Genomic DNA, 16036 nt, shown 5'->3' on the forward strand with positions numbered 1-16036 from the left:
TTCTTTGCCTTGCTGCTGACTTTTATGGCACCTCCAACCAGCAGTACTACGAGTTGCAAAGTAGCAGTGTGCCTTCAGTTAGCATTGGACAGATGGGCGAAGATGTCGAGACCGCGCTCTGTGTCCTAGGCATCGTTACTGCCACCTCTTCTCCACCCCCTATGGTGCTCTTCGCCGGCGTTTTCTTTTTCTTGAACAGATTGTAAACCCTATATATCATGTTTGTTGTCTTTAAGGATGGCTTGGTTGATGCAATTCCTGTATCACTCACAGATCAACCAGAGGAAGAAATTGATCCCTGAGGGAGACCGGCAAATCTTGGAATTCAGGCTGCAAACCTTCAAGTAGGTTTGGTAATGAACTTTTCCTTTCCTTAGCACTTCATTTACCCCTTGTTTTTAGTTGCTATACTGTAATGTTAATTTTTTCCAGTAGCGCTTTGCCTTATCTAATTGTTTGAGCACGCTTAGGGCATTTATCTTGTGATCTTAGGCCACATCTGAAGAAAAACATAGGCACTATTTTGATTTCCAGCGTAGAAGTGGCCAGTTGCCTTTATGGAAGGAGGTCAGTAGAAAGCATACCATATGTAACAGGGCGAGTAAGTTGATTACAAGGTGTTCTTCATGATGATGGTTCTGTTCTGATTTCAGTTTACTTGGATCAATTGAAAGTAACCTCCATTTTTTTACCCCTTTTTTGTGGCTTGTATTGATATTTTCCTTGTGTGACCCCACCAAAAGATATCTCGATACGGCTATTTTCTAATCTAAACACGTATGGCTTTCAGCAGTCTCTTAATTTTCATACGTTTAGCAAGAATGCTACTTTGTTACTTGGGTTGATAAAATAGCTACAACACATTGAGGCAAAGGGCAAATGTGCATGCTCCTTATTGCTTATCATGAATAATAAATTTGAAATTAGTCTCATGTAAATTTAGTTCTTTCTATGCTATGAATTTGATGTATAAATCTATATCTTCGTGTATAAATTCAGAGGTTGCGGTACAAATTAGACTCAGTACAAACAATTGCTCATGGAGCATGTTAAGTTTTTCAATTTCAAAGTTAGATTTATATACACCTACGTTCTGTTCAATCATATTTGCTTACTGGTTTAGTGTAAAAAGATCAAGGTATGTCCATTTGTCATTCTGGAAGTGATATATACTTTTTAGTAGTATTCAGGTATACCATAAAGGTCTTAATTAATTTTGGGTACTCAGGATTATGAACCTTCTGTTTCCAATCTGGGTGCCTAGCTAGGACCACCATGCTCGAAAAGGTGAACGACAACAATTTTCCGATGCAGTCGGCCGACGGAGGAGCCGCTGGCGCCTATGGTGGAGGTGAATGCGGACGGCAAAATCTGTGCGGCGGGAGGGGCGGCGGATGCAGGCCGAGAAGGGTCGCCGAGAGAGTCGGAGCACTCCATTGGACAGATCGAACCTAGAGCTCCGAAAACGAAGGTATGTCAGTTCTGCAGAACCACAAAATTTGTGCGACCAAATTATTATGGCATGATTTGAAACAATCTGAGCATGCAAATTGTGAAAGGGAGGGATCCCTATGCGTTGGTATTGCCTGAACTGCCAGGTGTGTGGCCCCGTAAATATAGATGCAGGGCTGACTGATCTAGCTTTCAGTACATGCTTCTAAAATTGAGAACAAGAATAGGCTGGGCATTGCATAATCCGTGGTTTGAAGTAATTACCATGTTGCCGCTAGTGTGAAAGGGGTGATTCTTCCTTTGTTGATTGTGCGGCTAAACCACAAGTAGAAGAGCAGGGGCAAGAAATGTTATTGTTCGACCACTGTTACACTGCAAAATAGCTATGTGTCCGGTGCTTGCAAATGTTTGCAAGCGCTTTCTATAAAAGTATCCATGAAATGCGTATCAGTTTGTTGGATTTGCTTGATTGCAGAGTGAGGGTAGGTGCTGCTCCGCCGGAAAAGACGCCATGTCCTAATCGGACTACTGCTCTGGAGAAGACTATTTGTGGTTTTGCCGACAATGCTGGGGACAATGTCATAGTGGCAACTTTGGGTGCAAGCTTTGATTCTCTTGATGAAGCCTACTACTTCTACACTTTTATTCATGGGAGAAAGGATTTGACATTAGATACGTCAAGAGTAGGCTAAATGTGGAGAGGACAAAATGCATGCAGGAGATTGTTTGTGGTTGTGCGGTATGGTAGTATCGATTTATTATAACATGTTAGTATTTGAAAATATTTCATCCAACAGTTGTCTCTGAAAAAGTGTTCTCTCTTTGTGTCTGTTTGTTTACACAGGGGGAAGGCGGGGGTTGAGAACAGAGGATCGTGCCATTGTGAATGCCATGTTCTCATCAGGTTGTTGCGGTCCAAGGCCAATGACTGGTACATAGCAGAATACCGTGAGGAGCACAACCGCTTGGACTGGAAGACATGATTGCCAAAAATGGTGGTGTCATGTACCAAATTCAGACTGAAGGGGCACTTGTTGCAACGATGATGTTAATTCAGCAAATGACTCTGGGAACTGAATTGCAGGACCATTGCCACCGGCAAATTAAAAGGAAGGAGATGGGCAGGTCTACGACCAACAGAGAGAAAGTGACTTACTATGGCCTGAGCAAGAAGACCACATTCTGCACCATTTTCCGGCGACAGGGGCACGAAGGGACAATGTGCCCAGACTGCGGAGATGTACCAAAGCAGGCTAGGAGACGTGCTCGATGCAAGAACTGTGGAGTCAAAGTTCATTGCCGGAACAATTGCAACAATGCAGCGGAGCTACGTCTGAAAGTGAGTTGACTGAAAAATTAGGGATGTACCTAAGACAGTACTTGCATGGTTAGGATAAATGGTGTATGCGCATGACAATTTCCAGATAGTGTGGACTGATTTGTTGTAGCCTGTCTCATGGTGAAGATTTAAAATTTCCGTTGCATCTGTTGATCCACAACTGTGTCTTGATGTATTACTTGATACTTCCTGTGTGGAACTTGTCTGAATAAATAGTTTGGTGGCTGAATAACTGTACTGAATCTGTTGTGAGTTGGGCTGGGTTTTGATCTTGAGAATTATGATGTGGGTGGGCGTTGATGGTTATACCTGAAGAATTATGATTTTGGTATTTGAGTTTGTTGGGTAAATTGAAAGACTGTACCTAAAAGTTTAATGCATGTTGCATTCATAGCTGTCTGCAGCCATGTGTCTACAAAATTCTGGTGTGGCGGACAAGGCTGATCTACGAGTCCAAATTTTGAATGAAATGAGCAGAAAAAATGGATGCCTTAGATGTTTGTTGGGAGAGGGATACCTAAACGTATTTGCTACTCCATTCGTGTCTTCGTGCATGGCTTGGCGAGATGTGGGGCATGGCGCTGTCAGAGATCTCCACCAGCGGATCTGCAGTTACGGATTATGATAGATACCCCGGTGTGGGTTTTGAAGAAGAAAGGATGGTTACTGTAGTTATTTTTTTTGGGCAGAGGAAGATTTTTCTTTTTGAGCAATGGGCAGAGGAAGATTGGTAAATGCAACGGTGGCGCACGGTAAATGGGGTCCAACGTCTCCGTTCGTCCAGAATCTCGGATTTGACGTCCAGAATCTCGGATTTGACGGCCCGTATCGTGGGCATTTCCTATTTAGCGCTGCAGGCGCCGGTTATATCTGTTTCCGCAAACCGGCGCCTGCAGCCGCGTTAACTGGGCCTGGCCCATCTTTTTCCTTTCCTTCCTGTCGTGAGGACAAAAAATGTCAAGCTTTGGATGGGAATCGATCTCGCGACCTCACGGTCGTTCGCCTCATGCACTAACAACCCCACTAACTCGTATTAGTTGCCCAAACTACTGCTTCTTCACTTTTTCTTCTTTTCCTTTTTATTTGAAACGGTTTTGTTATGTTTTTTGTTCTTTTTTTTCTTCTTTTCGGAACGGTTTTATATTTCTTTTGCTAATTTGAAACAACTATTTTACAAAATCGGTGAACTTTCTTTCACAATCGATGAACTCTTTTTCAAGATCGATGAACTTTTTTCTAAATTGATGAACTTTTTTTCAAAACCGATGAACTCTTTTCACAATCCATGAACTTTTTTTCAAAATGGATGAACTCTTTTTCAAAATGGATGAACTGTTTTTCAAAATCGATGAACTTTTTTTCAAAATGGATGAACTCTTTTTCAAAATCGATGAACTGTTTTTCAAAATTGATGAACTTTTTTTAAATTCGGTGAACTTATTTCAAAATTGATGAACTCTTTCCCAATTTGATGAATTTTTGTCAATTTTTGTGAACTTTTTTTCCAAATTTGATGATTTCAAAAAATGGATGAAGGTTTCCAAATCTGTGAACTTTTTGAAATCTCGTTTTTTTTTCTTTTTTTGAGATTTTTTTTGTATTAAGTTTTCATCTTTTTTCTAAAGTCAACGGTTGACCAGTCAGTCAACTGGTCAACAGCGACCATACGAACAGCCCTCGAAGCTCTCGATCGAGCGAGGGACCAAGCGGGGCGAGTTTAGCGAGCGACTGGGTGTGGTCGCCACATGGGCTGGCCCATGATTCGGCGGCTGTGAGCGCCAGCTCCCTTAGCTGGCGCCTGAAGCGCCAACTAGGAGCTCTCTGTGTCGTGTGCTTCCGTCTGAGCCGGTAAAAACGTGACTCACGGCATTGTCTATGATTTGGGACCATCGGCCCTGAACAAATAAGAATGCTTAAGCCTTCACGTGCTGGGTCCATTATCTCGAGGATATTGAACGAGGACGATACCGCGAGCACATGTGCTCGAGCACAGAAAGGGACTTTCGTTCTTAATTGTGCTTTACTGATGCTTTTGATTTTGGTGTACTTCAAATATATATATTAGGTATTATGGGGTGAGCATAAGTGTATATATTCTATACAAGCATTATCGGACTGGATACAATTGAATCAGGTGGGGTGTGGCAAGCTGCAATTACTATCTTTTCTACTTACGCATCATAGCATCTAAATTTTACCTGCTTGGCCATGTGGTTGGGACCGGCATCCTCGCGCCAAGGCGCGATCCCGATCTAGTATACATGAGCGTTCGACACAACACAATCAGCAGTCGTACCGATCCATGGCGCCCACTCTTCCTCTCTTCTCCTCCTCTCTCGATACAGTTCTCCTCTCCAACAATGAGGATGTTAAGGACGTGATTAACATCACAGACTGATGGTCATCTTTATTTCATCCGACGATCGATAGTGATAACTTCTCCTACGTAATGGCGCTTCCAGCACCAAGGCAACCCGCGACCGCGTCTTTTGTGGCCGCTAGCTCCAACTACAGCGGCGACGGTGACGATGAATCCAACTACGACGACACCACAAGAACTCGACGGAGTCGGCTGGCCACATACAACTACTGGCATAGCAACGACAATCTTCGGCTTGTGAAAACTAACGAGAGGCTCCAAAAGGATTACGACGGCGCGCATGTACCTTCATCGCTGCTCCTGGAGGAATTTCTGAATGATGGGTCGCGGATCCGACGTGGCAACCCAGACTCATGCATCATCACCTAGAAGAGGAGATATTTGCAGAACAAATTCCTGGATATGTGTAAGAACAAGTGCAAGACCGAGTATCACAAACCGCCCGCACGAAAGGAAAAATAACTCTTCAAGTACTACAAAAATACATGGCCACACATCGTGGAACAAGCCCGCCGCTTCACTTTAATTAGCGGGAGCATGCAACCATGAGCAAGCTTGATAATTTTTATGCAACGATGGTTTGTACATCTAGGCAGAGGTGTAGGCGCCGACGGGAGCTCGTGGCGGTGGAGGACGATGTTGGGAGGGGGTGTAGACGGGCGGGACCGAGCAGGCGACGGAGGCGGCGTGCAGATTAGCAACGGAGACGGGGCTTGGCGGTGCTCGGGGAGGGATCAGCACCCTCGACTCTTTTTGCCCGGCGGCGGAAGACAAGTTTAGCACCGTGGGGCGGTATTTGATTCTACTTTAGCGTAAGATAAGATGGCCGAGTAGATTATTATAGGAAACAAACACGGGATTTTAAGGAAACTGACGACGGATCGGCGCACCACAGAACAAATCATAACGTTATTATGGAAGCAAATTATGCACCTACTCAATTTTGATAATGATGAAGAACAGCATTAAGGAATCATATCCCAGTTTTCTTTTTTGGAGGGATAACAGATCCCAAAAATTTAGGACGTACGTAGATGTTTTGTTTCTTTTTAGAGGAGCTGGGGTTTCCCTAGATAATATCCGGTTCCAGCTGGTATATAAGGACGTCCATGGGGCTTCTTTCAATCGACCTCCTGCAGCCGCCGCACCGATCTGCAAAGATGAGCTGCCCTGTCGACATGTTCGGCCCACTGCCGGACGAGGTCCTCTGCCACGTGCTCTCCTTCCTGCCCTCGCGCGAGGCCGTGCAGACGTGCTGCCTCGCCCGCCAGCTGGACTTCTCGTGCTGCCCGGCGCTGCTGCGCCTGGATCTCGTGCTCTGCAGCCTCCACGGGAACGCACTGGTGTCGCCCTCGCTGGAGCGCCTCGCCATCAACGACTGCCACACCTACATCTTTCGAGACCCCGACGCACCCGATGAAAGGTTCCACATGAGCTTGTCCACGCCAAGACTCCGTTTTCTGCAGATATCCGATAACTACGACAAGGAACAATTCCTCGAGATGGCGCCATGGTTGACGGAGGAGAGCATCTCATACTGTTGATGATGATTGTTGACTAGAGCCTTGACCGAATGCTACTACCAACCGGAGATAGTTCATCCTATAACATAGCCATAATATCTTATACTGTATTAGCAATTGCTGAAAATCACATAAGGTGAACGAAACACGCTTTGTCTATCTCTGTACAATGAACAGTTGAACACCCGCTATACATGCATACTGAATTTTGGTAGGAAACAATTTGAATATGTTGGCCGATCCAGTACGAGCATCCATTGCCCCTTATGTTTACCATGTGTATCATGGATTCATGGACCACCCATCTCCGTCCCTCTTTTCTACTACTCCCTCGGTCCTATAATATAAGACGTTAAGACGTTTTTTGACACTACACTGTGAAAAAAAGGCCCGTGCATTACAACAGGTGCAAATAAATAAATTTATGCTTAAGAACCTAAAAAAATAATTTATCACTCAAACAAGTTTCAAGTAACAAAACAATTTTTCTTTTGATTTGAGCAAAACAAACATGGTAATCACTAAGCTGTCCCTTCTAAGCAATAATGATAGCAGTTGCGTGCAAGTGCAAGGTCAGAAAAGCTTAACTTTTAGATGATTAGACATGATTGATAACAATCTAAACAACAGCCTTGTTATAGTATGTGACAGGTATATGAGTGACGAAACTTAAAATTTAGCAACAAGTATTGGTCAAAGGTTCCAGGACGTTTATCAAATGATTGAAACGTCAAGTTTGAGGCACTGTCGTCTGCAGCATGCAGCATAGGAATAAAGTCAGAAGCAAAAACAATGCAAGTACTCAAACATGGAGAAAAAGGTAAAAATAATACAAACAGAGTACTACAGAAAACTGCCAATATCAATGATAAATACTGAAGTGAAAGAAGCACCCACTAGATTGACTGCAACCAGATTAACCAAGTTGATAAATAGACTTTCATCCTAGACTGACCATATACAATATGGCGCATGCTAGGCGTCATCCGGATGCTAATTCGCGTCATAACTCATAACAGCCGTCAAAAGAGCAGTTGACTGGAAATTAAGCGCGGCCATTGGATTGTCAGCACGTGTCCAGAGAAAAACCGTACGCTGTTGCATACCCGTTCGTTGCTACAATCGCCAGAGGTGGAAGCAGAAACCCCACCTCCTCTGCAGCTCCTCTACACCTGCCCGAACCAGGGCGATGGTGAGTTCCCGGCGGCACTGCCTCTGCATCCACCTCCTCAACCATCGCCGCTGTGCTACACAACTCCTTCGCCGATTGCAGCAAGTTGACCCCTCCCTCGCGCCATGGCAAGTCACCATATAGTGTGCCCTATGCTGTCAGCCGCCATGGATCGAAGCTCCGTTGCTCCATCCAGCAACATGCAGGCAAAATCGGTCCCGATACTTGCCGGCGAGCGGAATCTGCGGTCTGGAGCTGCAGGGGAGCTCCACAATCCTCCTGTCTTCTCTGCTGATGGCTCCCGGGCTAGCTCCTCGCATGCTTGGGTAAGTTGCAAACAAACCCTAGCTTCCTACAAGCATGCAGCAATTGAGTGTGTCATGTGCCTGAATTTCTATCTCTCTGTTCACTGTCTCCTCAGATATGTAGTACAAATTGCAGCAGTGCATCTCCATTGTCCTCTGTTCACTGAAACCACATATGAAATGCTGCTTTCAAAAAATTCAGTTTAAGAATTGCAACAAAAAATCTGGAAAAAGCCCCCCAAAAAAGTGCATGTTGGTTATGTTGTATGTGTGGTGAAAATATAAAGCATTGACTCCATGGTTATGCTATATGTGTGTTGGCTGTGTTGCATGTTAATCACATTTGATCATGTTGGGACAAGTTTCTGCACTAGAAAAGTTGAACAAGAAAAATGTTGCATCTTCTAGGAAAGCAACATGACCCAAATATGATCATCATTACTTTTAGCATTGTGATCATTGTAGTAGCAAGTGTGTGGAAGCGTTTATATTAGTATCATGAGATGATGATTGTAGTAGCAGTTGTAGAAGCATTATATATGAGTAGCACGTATGGAATGATAAATTAAACTGAAGTTATATAATATTATCTGCTAGAAACACTAGTTCTACATTCTACCTTCTTTGCTGATTATCTGGTATTTTTTTTTCTTCAACAATGAAACAAAATTTAGGCAGCTGATGCTGGAGTTGGGGATGACGAGAGCTACATCAGGGCACAGATTTCTGCTGGAAATGGAGTTACTATGGAAGGGATGATTAATGCTACTGATGTGCAACGGGATAAGGATGATGCAGATGATGATGCAATATCATCGCAGCCGCTTGTTCCATATGTGTGCATGACCTTTGATACAGTTGACGATGCAAGAAATTTCTACAAGAAATATGCTTTCAGCCACGGGTTTGGAATCAGAACATGCGCTTTGAAAAACAACCAAGCGAGAAGACCCACAAAGTTAATTAGTAGGACTTTCACATGTGTTCATGCACAAAAGGATGGTGACCAGAGTGGATCTGATAGCACTACATATAGTATTGCAAAAGATCAAGGAATGCTAGCAGACGCCCTAGACTTTGGATGAACACGAGTGACACACGAAAAAGGAACATGTTGCAACGTCACGATTGCAAGGCTCATATGATTGTAGGGCTCCGAGAGAACCGATGGACCATCACATGTTCTACAAAAGAGCATAACCATCCTCTAGTGCAGTAGGAAGAGAAAGTTAGGTTTTACCGGTCTCACCGAAAGATTCCACGAGAAGACCACCAAATGATAATGACTTTGCATGAACGCAATTTGTCAACCTCAGATTGCGTGGGTATCCTTGGGAATTGTCATGGAGGTGATCAGAGGCGCCTTGGTTATGTGAAAAGAGATGTTTCGAATGCACGATCCGAGATCCGTCAAACCATGTCATAGTCGAATATTTAAGAGACGGCAAGCTGAAAGCCCGCAATTCTTCTATGCAACAAAAGTGAATAAGGAGACCAATGCTGTGGAAGCATTGTTTTGGGTGGATGGGAGAACAAGAGCGCTATACCCCAAGTACAAGGATTGTGTCTTCTTTGATACAACCTTTTGCACCAACAAATATAACATGCCTTTTGCTCCAATAGTTGGCATCAACAATCATCTTTAGACTGTTGTCCTAGGTTGTGCATTGCTTCCAAATGAGCAAATTCAAACCTTCAAGTGGGTCTTTCGGAAATGGTTGCTTGCATGAAGAATGAGTACACAACAAACCTTGTGACCGACCAGTGTAAAGCAATGGAAACTTCAATTTCTGATGTATTCCCTCACACGGTACATAGGTGTTGCAAGTGGCATGTACAGTGCAAGGCGCGTGAGAAACTTGGGAGGATGCTTACCAGGGATTCTATCTTTGAGAAAGCTTTCTATGAGTGCGTCAATGGGTCCGAGACAGTGGATGAATTTGAAGAAACGTGGCAGCACATGTTGCATGCATTGCTTCGAGTACACAGAGAATAGGCACTTGCAGAACATGTGGGAATGCCGACAGACATGGGCTTCTGCATACTTCAAGAATGATGTCTTCCCGTTCACGAGCATGACCGGGAGATCAGAGAGGCTAAATTATTATTTCAAGACATTGGTGCATCCACAGTACTCGGTTTGGACATTTGTAAGGCGATATGAACTGCTACAAGAAATGATGCTAGACCGTGAAGATAATGCTGCTTTCACTGGAGAAACAACAACAACACCACTTTGGGGGCGGTACATACAAAAAAGTACAATCCATTAATCTAATGCATGCTTCCCTTGCAAAAGTAACCATGAAAGTAACAAAAAACGAAAAAATTGTTAAATGCAGGTACAGTATATAGCGTCAAGTTGTTACATTCTATACATGCAACATCTTTGGCAAGTTCCAAGAGCAAGTGACAGCATTGACACATTATATAATCAATCAAGTGCCTATCCTTGAGTAGGAAGGTATGATGTTCGAGCTTTACTCAAGCATGTCCGAGAATCCAAAACTATACCAGGTCCATGTTGTGATGGAGGAGGGGCTATACTCATGTAGCTACCATTTCTTTGAGATGAATGGTGTGCTTTGTTCACGCATTATAAGGTTGATGATAAGCTTAATGTGCAAGAAATTCCAAGTAGATACATGCTGGAGAGGTGGTCGGAAGCAGCTACGACAAACATGGACACCTATGGGAGGTTCCTTGACTTTGGACTACCAAAAACAAACACCCTGAAGTACGACTCATTGTGCAGAGATATGAGTGCACTAGTAGCAGAAGCATGCTCCGTTGATCTAGCGTATAACTTTCTGTCAGATGTAATCAAGCAGCTATGGCCCATAGTTGCTTTGATGAAAAAGGAGCAAATGTCGAGGGAAGAGGTGGTACAACAACAACAAGCCCCTCAAGCAAAGTGCACCCAATGTTGCAACTACAGCAAACCCACAATCATCAGCCCCCAACAAAATCCTGCTCGTGTGCCAAAACAAGGTCGACTATCTGAGTGAGCAAAAAGATGGAAGACACTGTTGGAGCAGCGAGAAGACGAGCATAAGAAGAAGCTTCAGAAAGAAGAGAAGAAAACAGAAAAAAAAGAAGCCAAGAAAGAAACAAAAATATAAGCCAATAAGGAGACAACAAGCAATCCTAAACCTAGAAGGAAAGTTACTTGTTCGTTTTGCAGTGAAGAAGATTGTCGGTGTCAAAATCGGCCGATCTCGGGTAGGGGGTCCCGAACTGTGCATTTGAGGATCAAAGGTAACAGGAGGTGGGGGACACGATGTTTACCCAGGTTCGTGCCCTCTTAATGGAGGTAATACCCTACTTCCTGCTTGATTGACTTTGATGAGTATAGGGGTTACAAGAGTCGATCTACCTCGAGATCATAATGGCTAAACCCTAGATGTCTAGCCTGTATGATTGTAATTGCCTCTACGGACTAAACCCTCCGCCTTTATATAGACACCAGAGGGGCCTAGGCCTGTACAGAGTCGGTTTACAGAGAAATGAATCTTCACATCCGAACGCCAAACTTGCCATCCACGCAAAGGAGAGTCCCATCTGGACACGGGGGAAGGCCTTCTATCTTGTATCTTCACAGCCCATCAGTCCGGCCCATGTCACATAGCCCGGACGCCCGGGGACCCCCTAATCCAGGACTCCCTCAGTAGCCCCTGAACCAGGCTTCAATGACGATGTGTCCGGTGCGCAAATTGTCTTCGGCATTGCAAGGCGGGTTCCTCCTCCGAATATTTCAAAGTAGTTGATCAAAAGAACTATATCCGGCTCTGTATAATAGTTACAACCGAACCACAAGGGCAAAATACTTAAACAAAATAAGTCACGTCTACTGACAGCTTTTCCGGCGAGACGTTATGTTCTGGCCTTATTATTATTTCGAACCGACTTCGCGTTTTGAGGCGCGGTCTGCATTGACAGGTCTTGTCAAAGCAGAGATCGTGTCCCCTTATTGCGGGATTCTCATCAATACGGGTTTGGGTAATCCAACCGGGCCGTTTGCACGACCCCTTGGGAATAGGCGAGTTTTAAGGCTCGTGGGGGGGGGGGGCGCTCGATATTCACTGTCTTTTTAAGAAGATAAGGATCCATCTTTTTACCCACTCCTTCTTTCTCCTCTGCCCATCTTCCCTCGAGCTCCAGCGCCTAAGTTTCAATCCCTTCATTCCCCAGCAAACCCTCCAGCCATGTCCGGATCTGGAGCGCATGGCAAGTGGATGGCCTCCTCCGTCACGGAGGGGAACATCAAGGAACTCCGGGAAGTGGGGTACTTAGCCGCGGAAATCGCCCACCGTCTCGCTGCGAAAAAGCAGATCATTCCCACCCCGGAGCCCAATGAGAGGGTAGTATTCATCCCCTACTTTCTTCGCGGGCTAGGGTTTCCTCTCCACCCTTTCGTCCGCGCTCATGTTCTACTACGGGCTAGACTTCCACAATCTATCCCCGAATTCCTTCCTCAACATCTCGGCGTTCATCGTTGTGTGTGAGGCGTTCCTCCGCATCCCCCCACTTCGGCCTACGGCTCAAGGTCTTCAACGTGAAGCCGAAAGTGGTCGAGGGTCAACACGCGGAGTGTGGCGGCGCCATGGTGAGCAAGCTCCCCAACGTCACCTGGCTAAAGGGAACCTTCGTAGAGACCGTGAAAGGATGGCAATAGGAGTGCTTCTACATCACGGAGCCCCGCGACGCCACATGGGCCGCCACTCCTGAGTTCAAATCCGGTCCTCCAATGCGGCTTGCATCATGGATTAACAAGGGCCTGGATTGGGCGTCGTCCGACGAGGTGATGACGTTGCAGAAGCGCATCAAGAGAATGATAGAGAAGAACACCAGTCTTGCCAACGTGATCCAGGTGATGCTTTTTCGTCGGATTCTCCCCTACCAACGCCGGACTCTCCATATGTGGGAGTTTGATCCGGCCAGTCCCCGGACCTTGCAGCGGTTCTTCGGCACAACACACAAAGATATATGGAAGCTGCTTTTCAAGGCCCAGAAGTCATGGCCGAAAATGACCGAAGACCTTGGCTTCGACTGCGCTCATCCGGCTACTCCAGTAAGTTTTTCAGATTTCCAAACATATCCTCATCTTGTAGATCCAAGGAGTATGCTAAGCCTTCCCCTTATCCTTCAGGGCTGGACGGAGAAGGCAGAGCGGATCTAGTGTCCGGCTCCACTGCCCGAAGACCCAACTATACGTCTTCTGACAAAGATGCTGGTTCCGGCGCCGTACCAGGCGCCGGAGAAGAAGGCCAAGAAGAAGGGCAAGGAGGCCAGAAGTGGCCTTCGCCGTAAAGGTACTTCGGACATAGTGTCCAAAGATACCGAAGCTCTCTCCGCCCACGAGGGAGATGAAGACGAAGAGGAAGAGGAGGAGAGAAATTCTCCCCTTAAGGGGGGAAAGAAGAAAAGGGGGGCCTCCGCGGACCTAGAGGTGGAGGCGTCCAAGAAGGGGAAGCTCTCCCTTTTGGACGATTCGGAATCGGACGCCGAAGCCATCCCCGAGTGGAACCCCAGGCCGAAGCCCCTGGCCGAACCGTAAGTATTCAAAGATAATGTATATATCCGGCTTTTTATAAATTGTAGGATGACATATCATCTATGTGTTTCAGTCCGGCCCGTGATCTCCCCCAACAATCATCGTCTTCGGGGAATTCTCTGGCGCCGGAGATGATGGAGAGTGAAACGCCTCCGCAAGCCTCTCCGCCTCATGCCGCGGATGACACCGAGGTGTTGTCCCAGAGGACCTCTCCGGGCCAGGGAGAGGTGCGGAAGGCCGCAGAAACGATGCCAGTGGGTAATGCCTTGGCTGCCAAAAACATGGGGGCACTATCCCCATGGAAACTGATGACGGGGGCCCGTACCAGTCCGGCCCCCAGCCGAATACGACTCTGGAGACCCATGTGGTTCCGGAACCGAGTGAGAAGCCTCCTTTGAAGGAGGGGGGAGCTCCGACTCCACCGACGACCTCCATCAATCCGGAGGCGCTGGATACATTGAGGGAAGCACTTCGACGTGCTTCCGTCGTGGAAGAGCACCGTACCCTAATGGGTACGGTGGTTGAGAAGGTTCAGTCCGCAAAAAGCGGGCTGAACGAAGCTTTTACCAGCCTGCTAACAGGCTTTGAGGTATGCGGTTTAATATTCTTCAACCGCTTTTGCCTGTGTAAAAAATATGACTGTGTATAGATAGTAGCCCCTGAGACTCTGTTCGGCTTTTTCAAAAAGGGGCCGGACAGAGGATCAAATATTTTGGAGATAACATACTTGTCTATGTTGATAAACATGCTTCACTGCTAGCAGCTTCAGCCAAGGATGCTGAAGTGTCTGAGCTCCAGCGGAAACTGAAGCTGGCTGACGATGAGATCGATCGCATTAACAAGCGGTTCGATGAGGCCCAAGGTATGCTTTTAAAAAGACCACTTACAAGCCTAAATTATAATGCAAACTCATAGTTTAAGCTCGCGCGCTGCTATGTAAATGTTTGTAGGAAACGCGATAGAGGTCGAGGCCCTCAAGAGTGCCCTTGCCGACGCCTAGGAGGAGGCGAGGGTAAGCAAAGCAGCCATAGAGAAGGCGGCTGCGAATGTGGAGGCCGAAAAGGCCGCCCGCCTTCAATATGAGGTGAGGGTGACCGAAGTAGAGCAAGCGCTCCAGGAGGCCGCCAACAAGTGTGAGTCCTTGGAGGAGACTAACAAAACCCAAGCGGCCGAACTCACCAAGGCTCTTCAAGCTGTGAAGGAGGCGCGGTCCGAGTCCCGGGCAGCTCGCGAGGAGATCAAGCAAGCCGAACAGATAGCGTCTTGTAAGCCTTTTCTTTTACAGAGTATATTCGGCGGTCGAAGATATGCTTTGCTAAATCGACTATGGAGTGCTCCAGACGCCTTTGCGGATCTCCCGAGGAGTGCTGCCGACGCCGCCTAGTATTTCTGGGCCCAAGAAGGGAACGCGACGGGGAAGCTCTTCTGGTCGCAGTACTTGGCGCCGGAGCGACCGACGCTACTGAACAATCAGATGATGCAGCTGGCGGAGCTGCACAAGATGTCCGGTTTGGGCATGAAGGATGTCATAGTAAGACTATGGCCAGCCGGACCCATTCCGAGAAGCTACTTCGGCTTGGTCAAGCGACTCGGCGACGCCTTGCCCCGAGTAGATGCAATGAAGCGCTCGGCATGCATAGAGGGTGCGCGGATGGCCTTTGCCCGTGTCAAGATGCACTGGGCGAAGATGAAGGCCGCCGACGTGGCGGTTGAGGGTCCGCCCGGGGCAAGGTCCACCGTAAGCCAGAACGCTATTTTGAAGATGTCCTTGAGGGTGCCCATTTGATAGAGGGTCAATGCTCGAAGGATATCATGTTCGAGTAAATGTATCCGGACTACCCGAACGATGTATTATGAACCAAGGCTGTGTAATATTTTTTATGCATTTATCTGAACTACTTTCCTCCTGTGCGGTCATATATTATTATTCTAAAATTTGCCAGTCGTCGACTTCAACCCCACGTAGATACTACGGGGCTGTTCGGGATAACGTGTAATCACTCTTGACCCAACGTCTTGGTCTGTAAAGGAGGTGATTTATGTAGTGAACTAGGCAATCAGACTATGCGGCTTTAGCACTTTCTCGTAGCCATAGGAGTTTGACAATGGGACTGTAAGGTAGCCCCTGGTGCGTATGCGGCTGTCCGGATTTGGATGCCTTAAGCGCGTGACAAAGAGTCAGCCCTTTGTGTAATACAGAAGAAATCGCTAGAAATTTAATAAGTCACCGAATTGCTGACTAGCTCTCACCGCATCACGACAGTCAGTTTTCGGCTTTCTCTACTGAGGTGCTTGACCGGGCCAGCCGGAAA

The sequence above is a fragment of the Aegilops tauschii genome, chromosome 3 (assembly GCF_002575655.3).
Source record: "Aegilops tauschii subsp. strangulata cultivar AL8/78 chromosome 3, Aet v6.0, whole genome shotgun sequence".
NCBI lineage: Eukaryota > Viridiplantae > Streptophyta > Magnoliopsida > Poales > Poaceae > Aegilops > Aegilops tauschii.